We start from the raw sequence: 22,569 nt of genomic DNA on the forward strand, positions 1-22,569 counted from the left end.
GATATGGCGCGTGGCGTGCTAATATTGTTTACTGCAAATACGTAAGCAAATACCAGTTGGACGTTATTAGGTTACGTTGTCCTACTGTTCAGGTAGGTGTGTTGTGTCGATGCAGGGGTATTATCGATACGCATCATTCTGTTCGTATACAACTTATCAAACTCATCAAACCATTAGAAGCTTTAATGATTGGTAAAAAATATTTCTTGAAAATATACTATATTTCTTAGTAATGCGTATGAATTATCAGAACTGAACACGCAAAGCTTCAGTCACGCACATCGTTCTTACCATCCAAATGCAAGAATCACAAATAATAATATGCCATACTTATACATATTATACATACCATATCAATATCACAAATAACATGATTCTGAATGATAAATTTGATTTTGAAAACTATTTAGAAACTATAATACTAACTGATATGGAACTAAACAACATTCTTTTCCAACTAAGGATGGCTAAAGGCTCAATTCGAAGAATCCCCAGGTATATTTAAAAAAGAATCGCAGTATTTCGTCAAATATTTCCTCAACCAGTATGACCGTGGGCATCTAATTTAAATGAATGGTTGTTTTCGTTTTCACATTCAACATTGAATTTCCTTTGGCTTTGGTAAGTCCAAGAAAATTGAGGTCAAGTGAACAATTTATATAAGTTTCGCTGTTTCTTCCGCTGTTTATTAAAATTTCAGCACAAATAAGTGCTAAAGTTTGTTTATTTGCAGTTTCACTTTCATTTTATTGCATTGTGTTTATATCTTGTTTACTTTCTTTTTATATTTACCGAGTACCTTATTTACTATATATCGTATTTCTGGAGCTGCTATACATAAGTAGGTAGGTACGAGTACTAACAATAAACTTTTAACCACAAACAAAAAAAAAACTTAGAACCTATGTATACCTATAACATAATCATAACATATTTTGAAATGTATCAATGGCCACTAACTTAAATAGCCACTTTTTATTGATTAACTTTCTTATACAGAACCTCTACCTGGCTCTACAACCAACAGCTGATCAAATATGTAGCCTCGCGCCAGTCTATCAGGCTGCGCTTGCATATTAAGTCGAAGTACACTTGTCCATGATTGTAGTTCCCAACAATTCTGTTGATATTTATAGGCGAGGGGTAATAAAGCAATTTGGCTGACGTGCCTAAGCTTGAGTGGCGTGGCGGAGCCGGGCGCTGCCATGAATAACAAGAAGGACTTCGCCAGCCAACGCTTTATACCCGGAGAAAACACCTTCATTCAACAAAACTTCACTTTAAAATACCGTCGTCACGTCTTCTCCACCCTTCTTAAGTTAAAAAGGGACAAAAATATGCATACTTGAATCAAGTTTCCGGAATAAAGCGCTTTCCGTGAGAACGCTGCCCCGGTCACACAGGAAACTCTCCAATCTAATCAAATAAATTTTCAATAAAAAGCTCGATTTTGTCAGTTTAAAAACGATAACGGTGGAGAAATTTTCTGTTCAAATAATGTCTTACTAACTTTAACTTTAAGTAATTTTATTAGTATGTATGTAGTTAGTTGTAACAGAAATGCATAATGGAAATGTATTTTTGTATGTAAGTGTAGGTTTTTTATATTACTCCATGCAAAGATATTAGGGCCTCACCATCAAAACTTAGACATATGCTCATTGCTGTCAGTTGCCTATCAAACACACACCTGTACCCGTATCACGAAAATTCGAGCTAACGAATAGAATCGAATGCGAGTGCGACTATTGTCAGCTTGACAGCACTTTCGAACACTTTTTAATGAGTTTCGAAAAGAATGACCACAGAGTACATAATATTATTCTGACAATGACCTATGGAATGATAGCTGTCAAACTTTCGCAAATCTATACACCGTCATTTTGTTGTTGACAGGTTGACAACACTTTCGAATAGACTATCGAATAGAATGTGCTGCGTTTTTTCCGGATCGCTCTACTTAAATGCTTTGAATTTTGATTTAGATTTCCTTTTCTTATAGTAAGTTAGACTTTGACTTTCAGCGATGTATATTGTATAATACGAGTAACTACACTACAAATACATACATAAAATCCATAGTGTTACGTTTAGCCTGTCCACCACTGCCACGTTATCTCGGGGTGGAGCTAGTTTGTATCATAACTAATCGCCTACAAGCCGCATCTGGAGCCAGCCTTATCTCTCTCGACAGCTGACCAGGATAACCAATGAGAGGAATTAATTTTCCGATCTACCCGCAAGATATGAGTTAGTGAGCGAGAAGCCATAGTGCAATGTATGAATGAGTAGAATTTATCGTGCACTAGCTTTTCTCGGGAGCTCTGATTCACGCTTCTAGCATTTGTTAAAGTTTTTTTTTCAATTTTTATTTATAGTGACAGTTGGTTTAATCATTTAAATTCAATCTAGTTTACAACATAAAATAATAATGTAATAACCTTGAAAAACTAATGTAAAGTAGGTATTCGTAATTTTAAAATGTTGACTATTGTTTTATTTAATTTTTATTGTAGTGTGGAAATGACAATGGGCGTTTTGGGACCTATGTCCAAAAAGTATGAGTCATACATCGTTGGATAGCTCTTTTCAAGTGAGCATAAAATATTATGATGACAAATCCGTATAAGTTGTCCATTTTGACATACATATATTCATATATATATATATTCTATGGCATTGCACTCTCTCTCCTGATGACAGTGTTAGGGCGTAATACACGTAAACACGTATTATTAAAATGGGAGAATCTGAAATTACTTTCAACTGGTTTTATTTACTGAGATAATAAACAAATATAATATAATAATTAATGATGATGATCATTATGTTATAAAAATTAAAAATGAATGTGAAAAAATAAAACAAACATTAAAATTACAGAAACAAAATATAAAAACTTTCAAGGTACGATTATTCTAATTGGACAGTAAATCAGGACTAGCGCCTCCGTTATTCATATTCTGCAAAAAATACCTTTTCAACGACGTATCACTCATTTCTATTAGTGATGGTCCCAGCTTCCATACATTTGTGCCCAGTGTCTTTTTGTGAAAAATCTTGTAATTGCTTCAGTTGTCAAGTATTTTTGAAAAAGGAACCCCAAAACAATTTGAGTCAAACAGCAAAGTTCAACACTTTCCTTGATTTGATAAAAAGCGCTGGAACTTTTTAGCGCAAACCTAATTTATGGACGTCCCAAACTCAGGTAGGAGAAAGTAGAATACCGTTTCATTAAGTTACTCTTACTTTGCTTAAAATTTTTGGCACCTTTTTGCATCTAATTGACCCTTGACATATCCTTTGGAGTAATTTTATTACATTCTAGGGCTGTACCTTAGAACGGAATTTGAACTGCGAGGATAGCAATGTGACTGCTCAGATGTTCCCGAATTCAGGATCTTGGGGCCTTTTGTACATTATTACAAAGAAGGAATGCGTCAAAGGAGTCCATTCCGCGTTATACTTAGTTCTTTTCGCTGCACGCGTGATTTATCAACTGCCCGGCTTCATCGTACCATTTCAAATTATTGTTTTGAAACAATATTCATAATTAATTAAATTCGGTACTTACCTAGTTTATTAGAGTATTTATTTATAGAGTATTCGGGCATGTCCATATTTTGAAGCCCACTCCGTTGAGCAAAGTGATCAAGTCGGTACACGCAAACCAACAATCATGCTCGCCCGCCTCGATGAATGCAGTAGATCAAAAACTGTTTTAGCACTTCAATAATAGAACAAACTCCCCTTTCATCCCCCCCGGCAATTCATTGTATTTTTACCTCGTCTTTTTGCTCGTTACAATTGTATAGTTCCTTGTTAGATTAAAGCTTGATATTTCCTTTCTTCCCAACCTCACATTAATCATTGGCGAATGAAAGGATTCAGATATTTATCAAGGCTAATTTGGGCTATTATTAGTAATCTTATGTAAAAAGTAGTTGGAATAATTTCGGATTTCAGTAGTCATGTAAAACCTCATTTCAGTTTTATAATCATGTAGTAGTCTCTCTTTTACCGCATAATAACAAGAGCAACCGAATTCCTGATCAAGTTTGTTGACCACGAGTCGTACTTTTTGCAACGGAGTAAAAAGCGGAGACTGTCGCCTGTCCGGGCCACAAACAAGCCGGGATGTTGACAAGACATGAGAATACTATGCAAATCTTGCACGGATTTTGGACTGCTACGTCTCTCTGCACTAAAAATACTTTTTCTACAAAACCTACATTTGCACATAATAACAAATTCTTTTTTTTTGTACTCCAGTTAAAGTCTTTTAAGCTAAAAGGGTATATATCACAAACAAACTCTCAATTCTCCGCTGGGTTGTTCAAGTTCTATAACTTTAAATAATTAAACGGAATTCATGAAATGTTTCGTGAAAACTCACGAAATAAAGCTTTTAATGTTTTTGAAGTGACGTTCAATCAAGGGATATATTAGCAGTAACTATAAGCCTTACTGCTAATGGCAAGAAAATTAACTTTTCAAATTGAAACAAACTAAAGAGATTTTGGTAATGATTATATCGGTCCATAGATGACCGAGATATCGATGAACATATAATACAGACAAATTAAGAACTTATTTTTTCTAAGTCAGTTAAAATTGAGAAAATTACATTGATTTTTATAATAATTGTTATATTATTATGTTTACTATGTGTATTTTTGGTGTGTGGTGCTGGACACCGAATAAAGAATTTTTATATTTATCTTTATTCACTTTTGTAATTCGGGAGCACGGAAGCCTCTGAAAAGATGAGTAACAGGTATACGTACCTACTTAGTACTTAGTAAATCCAAAAAAATATATATGGTAAGTACCTATGTAAGCTAGAGTTAGTATTTTTTACAAGGAGATGAAATGAAGATGAATTCTCATAAACCTGTTTAGTTTAATTTAGTTTGATTTCTTTGTTTTTTGTTTTATAATTTAACTCCCTCTTTTTGTTATAAAGTTATGTGTATTTGCGATTAGATTAAGTCTAAGCTTTAGTTAACCCTCCCTATACTATCTAACTAATCTACCTAGAGGTGGAAACTTGTGCAACATAAGCTACCCTGTCATTGTTATCTACAAAATAAATTAGTTAAGTTTTCCTAATATAGTAAAATAAATAAATAAATAAAGTTTGCATGACAGTACATTTTGTGCATTTTATAAAAAAGTGGTTTGAAATTGTATTAAAGTAATGGACATGATCTTCTTAAAACAGTAAGTAATAATTTATGACTTGGGTAGCGTTGTGAAGTTAGTAGAAGTAGAGTAGTAGTATAGCAGGCGTAGGTATAGTATTGTCATAGAGCTTATACTTTGGATCTAGATGAGCTCTGATAACCAGTTGAAGAAGAAGTTGAGCTTAGCACTTAACTACCTACAGATTTCAATGGAATGCATTTACATATTCTTGATAGATCTTGGTACTTAACTATCCCTCTATTTCATTTCGTTTCTCATCATTCAATGATTGAACAAACAGCGGACTGATTAATGACAATAATTTTAAATCCAATTATATACACTAAAGGAATAGGGCATTAGTTGTAGACTGGTATGTAGTTAATTTAATACCAAATTAAGTAACTTTGTTCCTACCTACACTTGACTTGAATTTAAGGGACATTATGATTGTTTACTAAATAGGTAAGTATCATGAACCAGTTGAATAAGATAACGTGACGCGTAGGAGCTATGTGATGATGATTTTCAATTAATATAAATTGAAATGTAGGCGGTTGAAAACAAGATTAATGGTTACTTATTGAAAAGTTTTCGAGCCAAAGTGTTTAGCATACACTATGATTTATCGGTAAGCGGTAACGTGAACTGTTGATCATCGTAGGAAGCCGTGAACAAAGCCGACATGGAAAGCGAATTAAACGTTGCCTCCGATGAGCCCAAGTTGGAGTTATGTAAAGTGCATCGCGTTACAACCCCTGTGGAATGGAACACGTCAAACGCATGCGCGTGCACCGCCGGTCGCGCACGACATATGCAGAATATTAAAGGAGGAAAGAGAAAAAAATTAACTTGTGAAGCCATTTTCGTCTATCGGCGGTCCCCTCGCGTCACGGGGCTTCGCCAGCGGCGGCGGCGGCGGCGGCAGACAGACCCGCGCGGCCGCGGCGACCGAACGCCACGCACGCCGCTCCCGCCCGCGCGCGCTCGCTCGCCGGACGCACCACCCTCGCCCACACTCGTCAGACCAGGACCTGACTCCTACCAACCCCGCACAGGATTTACTGTGATTCTAACAAGTGTTTGTACACACTTTTTGTGCAGTGATTCTTAACTTGCAAAGTTTTCAACAGTGCTTTTATGTGACAGAAAGTTTCACGAGTGTGTTGATGCCAAATTCAGTTTAATAGTTATGTTATAGCTAGTAGTTTATTGAAAGGTACATAGACGATAGTGTTGTAGTGTTAGAAATTAAGTTTTGAAGTTATAAAACTTTACTGAAAAAGTTCGTCAAATTCAAGGTAAGTCTAACAAAAACTTATTTATTTATTTTATTTATTTTATTTATTTTATTATATTGGTACACAAACAGTTATAAGAATACAGAGTTTCAAACATATACAATATGAGGTTACATTTCCTTCCTATAACCGACGAGAGTGCACACTTAAGTTTAATTATTAAATTTTGAAAATATTAGCTAAGAGCTAGTTATCACTACAGTATAACATGCAGGTACGATAATTTAATAAAAAATATATAAGAATTAATATAGCAACCTGTAAATAATTAGTTATCAGATATTGACAGTTTGGCAAGTGCCCTTTTGAAGGTGGAAAGTGGCTGTCCCAAGATATCAATAAACTTATTTTCACTAACGAGATCATTGTACTTATAAAATACTTACCTCATTAAGTTTTAATACAGAAGGTGTAGTACACATACACATATTATTTACATTAGGGGTGCTAATAAAGAGTGAGAAAATAATTATTTAAATTAAATTTATCATAAAAAGGCAATACCTACTACCTACTGTACCTGATTAAATAATGTGGAGATAAACAAACAACTCTGAATCCTTTTCTTGATGTTGATACCTCTAGGAGATGCATACCTACCTATACGTAATTTCCTCAAACTTTCCAACAATTTATCCTCTTCAAACCTACCCGCATTTTTACCCTCACAAAGATTGAATAAATATTAGGAAGCAGTTTCCTTCTTGTATTCTTCTTTTACGTAAATATATTTACTGTAAATATGAAACAGTTGCTATGGTTTAATTGATACTATGATTCAGTATAAATTAAGTTCTTAATTCTGCTCAACTGCTCTTGAGTTCCTTTTTACCGTGATAAGCAGTATAGCAGGTTATCATTCTTCACCTGAGATACATTTAATTTAAACTCAGTCATTTAGGACAAAAATAAGACTCATTAACACTAAACTTTATTACAATGGATTAAAAAGATTGAAGAGTTTTTTATAAACCTAAAACCAAATTTTATATTGCACCCAAAGGATATTGTAAATCATAACAATTATTTATGGTTTAATAACACTACTGCTGAGTGCACTCTAAAATAGACAGCGGAAATAAAAAATCCATACTTGGACCGATAAATTATAGGAAGACGTTCTTTTATTGGAGTAACGAATGGTGAGATGAGAAATGGCGCAAGTTTCATCGATAAATAATGCGTTCAGTAGAGCTTCTAACGCTGGGGTTCGTCTGGATGGGGCTTTATCGCCTTACTTATCTTGCACTGTTTTAGGGGAGCATGAAGTATGGTGTCTGGGTCTTTGGTATTTTCACTAGTTTTTTAACGAATAGTAATGGTAATAGATGTAGAGCTCTACAGCCATGGAAACGAAGATTGAATTACATGACCCTAGATTGTACGGATTTCAATTCAATTCATTAGGAACACGAATTCAAAATATTAACAACTTAAACCAGCCATAACTGAAAACATTATTAAAAGCTATATAAAACAATGAAACAACACAAACGCAAAGAGTAAACAAAACGATAACCACACTGATCAAAGGGAGAGCTCCGGTGACAATTTGTCTATCATCGCAGCTTTGGTTCATCCCTCTAATACTTTGTAACATAATACCACCGGATACACCAATATGAACGTGACGGCAACAGAGGCAGTAATTGAAGAGCCTATAGTTTTGGACTCAATAAACGGAATGGTAGCCGACTGTAAGGAAATGGTTCCGCTAAATAGAATTGCCGTTGATGGCCCGTGAAATGATGTGTCGGGAGAACTGATATGTTTGATCAACTGGTTTATGGAAAATTGCTGATTCGAAGCCGGTCTTGCTTAAATTGTATTGTGTGATTTGCGTTGAAGATTTTTATAGGGATGGAGTTTTATTTCAATAGTGCGAAATAAAATATAATATGCTACGTAATCATGTAATTACATGTATGATGAATCGGTGTAAAAATTAATTTACTTAGATTTATTCATCCAATATTTATTGCTACAATTAACTTATTATTTTTTAATTCTAACTGATCTGAAAAGTTTAAAAAATATGTATAAAATTTAACATCTCACTATTCAGAAAAATAATGTAACTTCTAAAAGTGCCTCCCAATTATTTTAGTCGACTTCTTGTTGTACAAACATTTACAACTCATATTTTATTTACTGCCACAGTTTAAAAGCCAAATTATGTAGCCTATAATTTCCAGTAACAATACCGCTTATTATGGTTTTAATTTTAATCGATGGTATCTGGAGGTGTTCCCACGTCGCAGGAAGCGGCGGACTCCATGGCTCAGTAGGCTCAGTACTAACTTACTCTTTGACTATTTGTCCTTTTGTCCATGAAGCGCGACAAAGAGCGGCACCTCTTTGGTGCGATGGATCTAGTCTATCGCACTTAGTTCTTATTGCACTATTCGTTCCGGATTAGTTTCTTTTTGGAAACGCTCAGGCTCGTAAAACTCTACAAGTACTCCCATTGTTAAAGCTTGTGCTTAAACTTTCTCTACTTACTTGTTTCTAACGAGCCCAAATTGATTGCAAGTTGGATAATGGTGCCTTCGTACAGTTGGTTCTAACAAGACGTTCATTTCGTTAATTATAGGCTTGCTCTGATTGATTCCTATTTTGAAAGTAGAGCTGTTATTTACCTGGCCGGTAACGGTGCAGTCGTAGACCTCATCCATCTGTAGGGGAGTTCAAGAACACTACGACCAGAAACACCAGGGAAATTTGCATTCTCGCTTCGCTTCGTCAACGAATACCGCCTAGGACCACCCGCGTGGATTTACGAATTCACTTCAATACAAACTTTATTGCAACGAGACAGAATTGCAAATCACAAGCCTCATCTCGCTACATCGTATCGCTTGCAATAAGACGTTCTATAATCTATTCGTTTCTTACTTGCGCGAATTTCAATGTAAACCGAGAGAATAATATTGGTTCTCCTGCAGTCAGTTCCAGGACCATCGGTCAGGCTGTATAAGATGATTACAAATGATGATACACGGTGATTTTGTCGTGTGAACGTATGAACTATTTGTTGTTTTAAAATCAAATTACATGATGAAAATAATATTCCGTAGTATTTCGAATTGCTCTGTAACATTCGAATCTCATTAGCAAACGGGAGTAAAAGAAAAAACTGAGAGCAATAAATTTTAGCGAGGCTCAAGTCCAAACGTTACGGTTCCTTTTAATTTGGTTGCCATTGTCAGGGTGTCCCGCTGAGCGCTGAATTCGGATTTCTTTCGAGAATTCCAGCTGTTTTTAAACATTACTTCTTATTAGTCGATTACAAAACGAATTAACAGTAAGTTATACGCTACATAAATTCGTAAGAACAGTTGTTGATCAAAACTTAGAATTCTTATTAATTTTCTGTATTTTAAAGTTTATTTTATTTTGTGTTGGTGGGTACCTGTATCATTGGTTACAATATTATTAAAATGGTTTATTCAAATTAGTTTATTGTTTTTTTAAGGGTAATTTCATTATATTCTATTTAATTGAATATCATACTCGTATGATACATTCCAGTAAAGTAGACTGTTAAGAGTATGTTTGTGGATGCGCTGTTTATTTTAAATTATTGAAGCAATTTGAAGGGCTGGAAGGCCCTGCGGGTGAGGCCGAGATGGATGACGTTGCACTTCCACTGAGCCTCGCTCGCTGGGAGCGGACGGCTCGGCTAGAGATAAAATTAATAGTAGTCCGGCTCAGATATCGATAGTACAGATAAACTTGTTCTAGTGAACAACAAACATCTATCATACTCTGGTAATTGAAAACACGCGGCTGGTATTTTACGATAAAACAATAAACAAATTTTATTAGTTTCCTCGGTTACACTCCATTAGGGCGTGCAAAACCGGTTAACCGGTTAACCGGAAAACCGGTTAACCGGACAATATATCACGGTTTTTCATAACCGGTTTTGAGAGTTCAAAACCGGAAACCGAAAACCGGGTTTTCACCGATTTTGATCGTATTTTTATATACTTTTTTACATACATTAGAAGTTGAACCCATAAACTCTAAAAATAAAAGAATTTGTATATCGGTTGGCACAGTGATGGACACTAGATTAATGGTGAAACTCATAAAAAAGCACTAAAATATTGTATGGAAATTGAGTGACGATTTTCTGGTGCACATGCCGGCACTCTGCCTAGGCGCAGTAAAGCAAACACGACGTCAGTGACCGATGTGTGCGTGTGAGTTCACATTTTTTGCTGTATGAAAACTTATTGCTGTGTGAAAAAAGATACTCTGGGTGCACATAATTATAACGTTGAAATCTGGCCCAATAAAGCACAACAAGGTGGTCTTCATACAAACTCTAGGTAAAACAGGACTGCATTGACCGTTGTTGAAAATATAATTAGGCCAAGTGCGGGGACTGCATTCGACGTTATGGACTTTTTTCATGAAGTGTTGAGGACGTCAAATCAAATGCAGTCGTGTCCATCAATGAGTTAGGCTTTCTTTCGTTGCGTTGATATGAACAAATCTGTAATACATCAAAAAAACATTCATCATCTTACTGCTACTATAGAGTGGTCGTAAGAATCAGACGATAATTTTTTTTTTTCAAAATCTGCCTGTATTTTTAAATATACAATTATTGATGATAACAGAACGATATAAAAACACCATTAAGGTGCCACACACTTTTTTTAGATGTGATAACAGTAAGTACTATTTTAATTCTTATTTAACTTTTTTTCCTGTTCACAAAATTATTAATTTGTCATATGGTTGATTAAAAATAGGTAAGTATATCATAAAAAAATGTTTTATTCGTATGTTTTGTGGATATCTCTATCTAAGAATATGGGTTCCTTGTTTAATTAGTACTGTATGACAAAAAATATTTAAGTAATATCAAAACCGGTGAAAAACCGGTTACCCGGTTTTGAGGCTGAAAACCGAAAATTCAAAACCGGTTTTGAAAACCTTCCGGTTTTGCACGCCCTACACTCCATCTGTTGGTCTTTTTCTTTTGCATCCATTGTTCGGAACAAAATCAAAAGCTAAATCGTCAAAATTTTATGAGAGAGCAACACGTGTTTCGCTAAGATTTAGCACCAACTGCGGACCATCTGGTTGTTAGAACGTGCCGTTTCGATTCCCACAGATCACAAATATGTAGTAAAAAACTTGGGTGCGACCCGAACCGGCGACGATGGCCCCTTTTCTACTCACAACAAACAAGCAGGTAAGCGAATCTTTACGATCCTTACAGAATGAAATATGCGCAATCTTCCGAAGGATTTTACATCTTATTACTGCGGAGAAAAGAACTAGTTTATACCCATAAATTTTATAAAAGCTTCCTCACAACATTATACTCATATAAAACTTTTTCTTTCATAGGACAAACCAATGTAAGTGGTAGGGGTAAGTAAGAAAGTTCTATTTTGTGTTTACGGCACGATCGCTCTTTACGTGATGTTTGTCAGAAGTTTATTCGTTAGCAGCCCTTCATTACCTCAACTCCTGTCTATATGGTTAACTTCCTGGATGTGTGAATTGGTTCTTCTCTACATTTTGATTATGAAATAGGGCCTAATGAAAATGTATGAGTATTGGGTATCCGCTTTAAATAGAACGGTATCTTAAAGCGCAGTGAACCGTCCATCCATTTAAAATTAAAGTACCTTTCTACTGCATAATGTTCTCTCATGAATATATGAATGACCAAATAATAGAAGAATAAGAGATAACAAATATTACCAATTATTGCCTAATGGACTATTTAGTGTATCATTCATTACTATTTTGAAACGTTATCTTTTTTGGTGACTATCTATCGTTCAACTTATGATAGATCAACGATGTCAAACCATTAATGTATGAGATGGGAGTATAAAGATTCATGACCCGTGTAGCGTTGCACATGTCACTTATGTTTCTGATTCGTAACCATCTGAAAGTGTCACAACATAAATAATGCAGACCGCACAAAAGGATCTCAGAGCGTTATTCAATTAAAGGCGTATCTCTATCAATAATTTATCGTTCGTGACTGGGTTTCGGCCAATCATTCAGTGGTTCCGAGCGAGTTTAACCGGCTGTGACAGGGAACATTCCGGCGGCGGACCACCTTTTGCTCAAAGTCAAACATAGTGGCTGCGTCGACCGTCCACCGGCACCGTCGACCGGCAATCAAAATAGAGCCGAGTGAAAAGTGTCATGTCGGCGTGACGAGCACAAAGCCGTGGCGCGACCTGCCGAGCGAGTGTGACAACTCCGCGCACTCCATACAATACAAAACTTTCACAACACAACTCAAAATAGCTTCGAATTTTCAGCACAAGAAGTTAACAGCTATACCTCAGTGCAATTTGTTGTCAAGCGGGGCCCGTGGGGAAACGACTCACATAATAGTCCGGGTGACTGGTTAGGTCGAATGCGTCGGTCGGACAATCAAAACAATGATGTTATGATAGGAAGGAACGGCCGCGGCTGAGCCGTGTTTATTTTAAACACTCGCCGGCGAGCCCGGAGAAGATTATCATCCTTGTAATGTAATAACCGCGGGTCGGAGGTACGCCGTGGAGAGCTAGGTTCCGTTGTTTGACGATCTCATGGTAGATTATGTGACGGCAGAGTTCACACTTTCCATGAATGTGCAGGAAATTGAACGACTTTTGTATGTGTAACATAAGTTTGTATAAATACCTAGGTGTGATAAAGTGAAAATTTATAGTTACATATTATTTTACATAATACATATTGCATTATAAGATAATTTAAGTGGAAAAAATATATACCTAACAGCTTTTAAATTTATCATTATGGTACAACACAACCTGGTAGGATGGTATTCTACATTGTCTCTTGATTACTACAACTACACAATATAAAGTCACTATACAGAATCATATTACCCACTACATCATAACAGGTTTCAAATTATGTCTTAAGAAGATAATCTTTATGAAAATGAGAGAGCATTCTCGCGGGAACGTTATGTTTATTACAAAAATCGTGGTATGGTGTAAATAATATATATTTTCCGACGACATATTTTACTGCTTACAATAAATATTTGTCGTCAATAGGAATATTAATATCGTAATTTCGAAAGGTCCACGAACGTAGCCAGTCATTTAAGTTCACGGCGGCGCTAATCGTTACCACGTTTTATTCATTTATCTCTACGATTATGTCGTAATAAATTGTCGTTACTAGATTTTATTTTCATTCAATTTAGTGAATTTTGTGTGTTACAGGAAATTTATTAAGTCTAGGAATTTTATAGATTTCATGGATTGAATTCAGAGATAATTGAAATAATTACAAGAAATATTGGTGTAAGTACGTACTTAAATATAAAACGATGATACTTTTTAATTGGCCTTAATTTGATATAACTTCCGTGTAAAGTTTTAATTGTATTTACTGCGAATGTTATAAACCACTGACAATGAAGTAATAAAACGATGGTAAGTATTGAATTAAATGGTATTTCATGAATTATATGGAGTTGTAACGTAAAATATCTTGCGACTTTTGATACTGAACGAGCGGGTGGATCGAACTTTACTGCCAATAAAATCTTTATAGCCCATTGTCGGCAATTATTACTTAACCCTTATAACTTATGAAGTCATGAAGCTCTTCCCATACTACCGAAGTCATGTTTATAAATAATAAGTACCTATATAATTAGTACCTACATTAAATTTTTTATTTAAAATTATCAACACTCAGTCTTGCAATGATTTTGTAAACTAGAAGACTTAACTACAGATTTAAGAATCTATTAGGTATACAGAGATGAATTCAAAAAGAGTAAAATGTTTACGCTTAATCATGTACCAATTACTCCTCCGATTTCTGCTTGGAAGCGTCCACGAGATCAGCTGGAAGACTAATGTAGCCAAATAAGAACATCAAAGGCGTTGCCGCAAAAATCAATAGATAAAAGCTGCTGATAAGCTTAAACCGTCTACCAATGGATAGACGGTAAATAACCTATTTGTAATTGCCGAGCAGCGATTGTCTGTTAGTATAAGGTGGGGAGGCCATATTGGATCTTAGATATTATCTGACTTGTGCCTGGCGGAGCTCTGCTTAAGGGAGTCACTGCGTACCGCGACGCTTGCGTGTCCCCGATAATACGACTAATCTTGGTCACAGAGCTTGTTACTCGTTACCGAATAAGATATCTGTTTTGAGGAACAGTGGAGTTCCTAGATTATAAATAAATAGCTAAAGCACTAGGGCTAGAATATCATTGCATTACTTGCACAAAACAGTCGGCAAAAGTATATTTTCTAGATGGCCCCATTGGCTTTATTGAAAGGAATGCTTGCTTTATTCTACCCGCCTTCAGAGGCATAAAGTTATTTTCACAACAAAGCACACGGGTCCTGAGCTCCTTATATTGGACTTCTCTTGAGCCGTTCCATTGTAATCTTAATGCCATATTATATTAATGCGATAAACATCACTTTGGAGAGATCTCAGATTTTGTGAATCGTCTCCTACTCATTCTTCGGTATTAGCAGAAATAAGTTTATTGTAAGTCTCGATTGGTTTAATGTTACCTTAGCAACAAGGGTTTTATCATCTTAATCTTAAGAGGAAAAAGTATCAAGTAATATTGGCAGCTCTTACAAATTATTATTCAGTATTAAGTTTCCTCTTGTGCAAGAATACAAAGTGTATAAATGGGGGAGTCTGAAAGATGATCTTCAGTTTAATTGTTAGTTATTAGCTGCATCGGTTTTGCGGTAAGACGGTTTATATTGCAATTAATATTCCGTGTCTCAGTAGGTTTTTATTAAATACAAATAATGTAAGACCGCATTAAAACACTCATATTAGATGACAAAGCACGAAGATCCCAATTTAGTGGGCATTCTGTTGGGCTCGCCGCCGCGCTGCCATCACAATGAGACTCTGTGCCGTCTCTGAATAATTGCCGCATTTAACTTCACAGATTTACTATACCGTGTTGCATCACAATGGCGTATTTAGTGCGTGAAAGAAACAAAAAATCCATTGTCGTGCCCTCGACAAATAATGGTGTGGATTTATTCGTGTGTTGAGTATGTTGACGATGGCATCGCGTATATCACGGGTGTCGTTAGAAAGTGTGCAGTGTTGATGCACGTACCATATTGCTGGTCGGGTATACATACACAGTATACAGGATATGCTGGGTACAATTGTACATGTATGTGGATTGGTGTGTGCAGCGGTAAGAGTAAGCACCAAATATTCGAGTCGCTTTGTGCCGGCGGCGATGAATAATCATGGCGTTCGTAACTTTGCTTCCCGATTTATGTGCCATTTCTGGATTCCGTCACACAATGGAATGGAATAGGGCAAAACACCCAGTAACTGACCACCTTAAGGGAGTTGTTCCAGTAATTTGCCTGTAGCGGGCTCAATTCTTATCGCTTATTAAATCCGATTTTAGTTTTAAAAACTAGAATAACAGAGCTACATTCCTGAGTAAATAGCAAACATGTAGAAGTTACTCATTTTTTTATATATTTTTGCAAACAAAAAGTGGTGATTTTCCCAGTAACTGACCACTAAAATCTAGTAACTGACCACACTCGATGCCAGTAACTGACCACCAATTTAAAATGGTTTAAAAATGGAATTATCATTAAATCTTATTATTATTTATTTATTTGATTACTTCATGTAATAGTACCGATCCTCTGGTCTCTCTTAATGTGTGACACATCACTTTTGCACAAGATTTCTTAACTGAAAAGTGCATTAAATTAACTAATCAGCTTAATGCAAAATTTAAATGATACTTTATCCTAATAATCAACCATTTATTTATTAAAAACACAAGTTTTTGCATTTTTGTTAAATACTAAAAACAAAAGAATAAACACATATGCACATAGTGAACACGCATTTTAAATTTACAGCTTTCAGGGAGATTAAGAGGCCCCAATGTAGTACCTTCAGATAAGTCATAGAAAGGGCGATTTTGTTTGTCCGGAACAAGCCAGGATCAGTGGGACAGGCCCATGAAGCATTCATGGTGCCAGAAACGAGCATTTTCTTAAATATAAAGTAGCGAATCCAAGCGCTAAAGCGGGTCTTTTCCATATTCGGTATCAACTGATGAGGAGGAGGAATCGTGGCGGATTGTATTGTCGGCCTGGGAAAACATGAATTCCCCGCCGCCGGAAAAGTAGGCCCTTTCCCCGCCGGTCCTTTCAGGGATGTAGGACCAGAAACAGATGGTTTTCATTTTTGCTGAAACCCCACCCAGAGACTTTCAGTGCGGCTTAAAGAGTCATTGAGGCTAGCCATTGTAATTATGACCGAATCAGATATTGGTGGTTAGTTTTTCAGGATACAAAGATGGATGTCTTGACGAACGGGATTTCAATGACTTTGTTGAGGATTCAATTGGAATATTTATGATGCTCTTGAAACGTGCTTTCGCAGGTAAGTATTTGGCCAAAGACAGGAGTAGTAATTTCTGCAAGTGGGACATGGAATCTTCGCCTCGTTGAAGAGGCGTCACTGAAGCAGAACATCGGTGTACTTTCTGCATTTTCCGCTGCTGGACTAATGTGTCCGAAAATGATGATATAGCGTTGCCAGTGGATTCCGGATAGTTGTGGTATCGGTTCCAAATGGCTGGGGTGTTGGTCGTGGTAATAACTTATAGAAGAATGCCCCATTTCTTGTGTGCCAATTTTACCGTTCTGTTTGAAATCCGTTGGCCGTTCATAATGCCATTGAAGGTCGTGTTGGTGCACCAGCTGAGGGTGCTAGCATTGTAGTGATTCTATATTTTTCCTATTTTGCTGAAGTGGCTTTGCCTGTCTTTGGAAAAATGTGGAGGCGCGTTTCGTCGGCAACGTATATTCGGGTTGGGTCATTAATAGCGTCATTGAGGTCTTGTTCACCAAGTGCTTTTGTGCTCGGGGAACCAATTTCATCTGGTACACAAGCGCTGGCATTGGTTACGTACTCCTTCAGCTGTTCTGAAGATAGCATTTGAGTATTTTTTCATAGAGTGAGATGGTGAAAGCCATTTGTCTCCTGGTCTTGCATTTTTGAAGGGACTGCTCCAAGGATTATCTTTAAGAAAGAATGGTGACATCTGTCTTTATCCTGAAGAATCCACATTATCCTCGGCTGATAGTATGCTCCACTAGCGTTTATATCTTCCTTATCAGCTAATACCGAATCTGGAACAAACTTGGACTTTGTGTTTGAATTCCCTATATTTTAAAAGGTGCTTGCATGTCACCCTGAATTATTTTGGAATGTCTTGTTGATCCTAGTTTGTCTCAGACAAGTGGAATTGCCTTTTCTATACTTTTTTTGCTATCTGGGCGCTTCTTCATCTCGCTGAAAGCTGTAAAAATATGTCATATATAACAATACCAGTAACTGACCACCAATTACCCAATAACTGACCACCTATGTCAGTAAATGGAAGGAGTGAAGATAGAATGCTCATATTTTGACACAAGAAAATGGAACATATGAGCTTTAATATTACGTTCTTATTTTGCCTAAATTCATCTTTAACCAAAATTCCCAATAACCGACATAGGTGGTCAGTTATTGGAAAATCGCTGTTTTGTCGTCCAGTAACTGTCAACCCCTTTAAAAACAATCCAACGGGAAATAACAAGCTGAATCTTATCAAAAACGTAATCTTTATAATTAAATCTATATGTTATAATTTTTTCTTTCATTGATTTCAATTTTTTTAAAGGTAAAATTTACGATTAAAAAATTCACTTACCCTAACAAATACGTTAGTCACAACTGCAATTTACTCGCTTCGCGCGCCAACTGAACTTTTTCGATCGCTCACTATCCATCTGTTGGCGGCTGGCAAAATCTTTTGTATCAGTAATGCTCTCAATGAACCACAAAATAGACTGGATGTTCACTAGATGGCCCTGCTTGGCTATATTTCTTATTTATTGGAGTTGAAGTCGAAGGTGGTCAGTTACTGGCACATGGTCAGTTACTGGGTGTTTTACCCTATTTAGAGCAAGAATTTTTACACTTCGCGTTCACAGCGTTTTTGTTTTACATGAGTAAGTACCTTGCTATGTTATTACAAAAGTTGGTAATTTGATGTTTAAAACATGTATGTACTTACTTACATTATGTATACTTAATTACACGACCAATTTTGGATGCAACCGCGAATCCTTTTTTGTTAAGTATATATATATAAGTACTTAAGAAGTACGTAAGAAATATACTGTACCTTTATTGATAATTGAACAATAGCAAAGACATTTTCTGGAAAATACAGCATAAGGTTTGTAGGAATTTTTATAATTCGTAACTCTTGAAGTCATTGTCGCCGTCGGTCGTGACGCCAGGCGTCTTCGCAATAATTCAATTCACACTGTGGCAATATACATTTTAAGCGATCACAGACTGCAAAGTAAATTCAATTTTAAACTTTGTCAACTAAGGGCGACATACAAATGAACAATCTAATACATATCAGAAAACTTTGTTTCGTGTGAGAGAACCGAAGCCTTGAAGGATTTATGTTAAGCAACACAAGTATTATTCTGTTCACTAACGATGTTTTTGCTAACAAGTCTCCTAAGCCACTCCTTGTTACGGAGATAAAGATTACCATCACTGAAGTTTTTATAGCTTTTTAATTACAAACTCGACGGTGAGAAAAGTTGCTAATCTGACTTTTCTATCTGCTACGGCATTCAAAAAGTTATTTGCCTTTACTGGAAAAGTAAGTACATAGGTAATATTGGAAATACATTTTGGTTAGTGAATGAGATAGATTAGATATTATGATTTTATCTCATTATTTTTATAGGTACTTAACAATAATACTACAGACTTGAGATAATTACATACAATATATGTAGAAGTCAAACAGGTAGCCCTTCCCATGCTTAAAAATAACGCTTTAAAAGCCACACGGCCCTCTTCCGTGGATTTTGTGTGAAGCAAAGAACATAAGTCGGTTTAATTGGCAAGCGAAAGAGTCGCGTGTCGGTGGCGGCGGCAGATAACGCGAGTCACTGGACTTAGCCGTTTTAAAACATAAATAAACTGCGGCTTTAAACATAAGCCGCTTAACCCAAGGTGCGACTCCATTTTCACCTCAACTTCAGTTACAAACTTTTTGGAGTAGTTTACAGTTTCCGCCGCTGACTGAATCCCCGCCGAAAGTTCGTGATTAGCAGCTGAAATAAACTATTGCTTCCACCTGAAAATGTTTATGTATTTTCGCGTAGGAGAAATATAATTTCATAAGTCGCATTAAGTATATTAACGTTCCCAAACATCATTCGGGGATTGGGGAGCTTCCCGCATGCCGTATGCTGCACCTTTACAACCAGCCAAGCGCCCTAAGTCTCTTCAACTCGTAGCTTTGCGGTTTGTGCAACTTTGACATCAGCTTAAGGTTTTCATTTGGGAATGTCTGGAACTGTTTCAAAAGACGCTTCATTACTACCGCATGCGAAATGTTTATCTGCACACGCGATTACTGACCTTATGAGTGGACAAGGGCAACATATTTCATTCACACACTCGACGTGCGGTGCACAATACACCCGTCGGACAGTATCGAGTTGCACGTCCACTACACTGCTCATTGAGTCGTATTTCCTATGAAACGCTTTAAACTGGTTACAATAATGGAATGCATCGCGATAAATTGAGGCGGAATGAGAAGCCTTTGAATATTCCATGAGGTGGTGTGTAATGAGAAAGAGATACGAATTGTTTGTCAAATATAGCAACTACGTGTATTGAATTTTATGCGCAATGATTTATTGCATTTATTGAAATACGTACCTATAGATTTGCAATCACAGACAGTCAATTCACATTACATTATCAGGGATGACAATGTGAATTGGTATTTTCAAAATCTGCTAAAAACGTAAAACAAAGACTATTTTTTTCACCGTCGAACGTCAACTACAAGACGTTGCCCTTGTTTTTCGTTAAAAGTCGCTGAGTCGCCGTCTGTGGTAGTTTCGTGCTCGAAGCAGATCCATTAATGTAGTGTGTGCTGCGCCGCCGCCGCCGCCGCCGCCGCCAGCAAACAAATTATGGATGCAAACACGAGGCAGCACGCGAGCCGAGCCACTAGAGATGTGAAACAACCGAGAATATCACCGAATCGACTCGCATTCAAACGTGCAATTTCAAGTCATTAGAAGCACTAGTCTGTTGACATAAAGCAACTATGCATCTTACCTACGTGATGAACCCGAGTGCACGTTGTTCTCTGGTGAAGGCTGTTGAAAATTATACACCTAAAAGATTCGTTTATCAAACAATATACAAACAAGATGGAATGTCAAGTGGAGATATCTCGTTTTTATGCGTCGCAATAAAACGCACCCCTCAAAAATGAGCTACTATTACGAAGCTCTAAAATTAATAACGGTACACATTCAAATGTGAAATTTTTATCAAGTCCATCTGATAACGTTACTGAACGCTTCGATCCATTCTCCGACCTCTATCAGCCTTGGAACTCTTTCGCTTACGTTGTCAATTTGGTAGCTTCTCACTCCAGGGAGGCCCGAAGTCGCCCCTGCAAAATTTGATAAATGTTATTGTTATTTCCAAAGTCAACACAGGTAATTGTTTTAGTGTTTGCCCTTGCTACAAAGCAGTACAAGCAATTTCGTGAGAATCAATTTGCCTTTGTAATGATAAAAATAAACGTTTTGGAATTTGTTTGCTGGAACTTGTTCCTCGTAAGTAATTTGAGGCACGCCTCGCCGCTACAAATTATACGGACTGAATGAAGGTAGCATGAGAAGCTTAGATAGGACGAAAGTAAGGATATTATGGTATACATTTTCTCGTGCAGCAGTGTGCTAGTCGGGGGATTATCTTACCCAGGGGGTGGGGGGGCGATGGCGGGCTCGGGGTGAATGTAAATTCTACTAATTTCTAAGTCTCATAGTCCTGTCATGCACCGTCTACAGTTTTCGCTTACTGAACGTTCACTATAGGAATATGTCTTCTGCTATTAGCACCTGTGAATGTATCGCTTTAATATTAATTTATGTAATATCTGTTCAGGGATTTCAGTCGGAACGATCGGAACTTGGCAACTGTCGCACTCCATGAGAGGATGTGAGAAATTTCGCTTCTATCCGCTGTCGATGATATTGCATTACTTAGGTTGGAAGATACCTATATTGTATATTTTATTCACATATTTAAAATTTGAAATTTATCTTTGCTTTCTTATTAAATCTGGTCGTAAACGAGGGGTAAAAGGACCATATCGACGTTGACGATAGGCTTATTTACGGGTGTAAGTAGGTATTTAATAAATTTTATTATGCACTGTTTTGAATGTCGATTTTATGTAAGTACCTAATATTAACCTTAAAAAAAACATCTCTCCTACTGAATTGTAAAAAAATGGATGATCCTATTTCCCGTAATCAACAACTGTTTTCAACTTCAATTAGGTATGTTTAATATTGAATGCTGCTATTATAAAATTACTTACGCTCCAATAATGTACATAGAATCGGATAACATAATTATAAATAGTTGTCGATGCGTGGCGCTGCGGTCGAGAGCGAGGCAATAATTTACGCTAAGCAAACTAATTAGACCAATAAGTGTAATAAATGGTATTTTCGCTTTTATGAATTAGCCGCATATTACCAGTTGCACCGAGAATGTGACCCAGCAGGGGTCTGGGAGAAACTTGCGGGAAAAAGCGAAGTTACAGAAGCCTTGCTCCGTCCACTGAAAGTTTTCAACTTGCCGAGGTGAGATCCACTTCTCTGGATATCTTTTAGCAACTTGCTAAGTACTAGTTTGTGAGCGTGGTGTGTAGGTGCCTCGCCTGCTAATTGCGTGAAGAGTTTTAATAAGAGTGCTTTTAACGTAGATGAAGAGAGTCATTTTGAGATTAGAGATGTAGAGATTTACATTAATTCATATCATAAGACAAGAGTTCAGTTTTTTTACAGTTTATACAAAAATAAATATTTAACAAACGGCTAGGAGTGAAAATGTCGTTAATAATTTTAGTTCTTTATTGTGAGTAGAGAGCCTCGATCAGAAATTAATGAAGCACAAAATGTAGGTGTAT

At 36.5% G+C, this 22,569-nt stretch overlaps 1 protein-coding gene across 5 annotated transcripts in view; it reads left to right on the plus strand.

The window, feature by feature from the left end:
- Window positions 1–6,097: 6,097 nt before the first annotated feature.
- Window positions 6,098–22,569, plus strand: part of LOC105391930 — a 75,528-nt gene continuing 59,056 nt past the window's right edge. For 4 of the 5 annotated variants that reach the window (XR_007266524.1, XM_038114988.2, XM_038114987.2 and 1 more), the window contains exon 1: window positions 6,098–6,488. The gene's annotated coding sequence lies outside the window, so the exon portion shown is untranslated. The remainder of the gene's footprint in view (window positions 6,489–22,569) is intronic. The other variant, XR_005254440.2, reaches the window with a different exon arrangement.

This window comes from Plutella xylostella, chromosome 8 (genome assembly GCF_932276165.1).
Source record: "Plutella xylostella chromosome 8, ilPluXylo3.1, whole genome shotgun sequence".
NCBI lineage: Eukaryota > Metazoa > Arthropoda > Insecta > Lepidoptera > Plutellidae > Plutella > Plutella xylostella.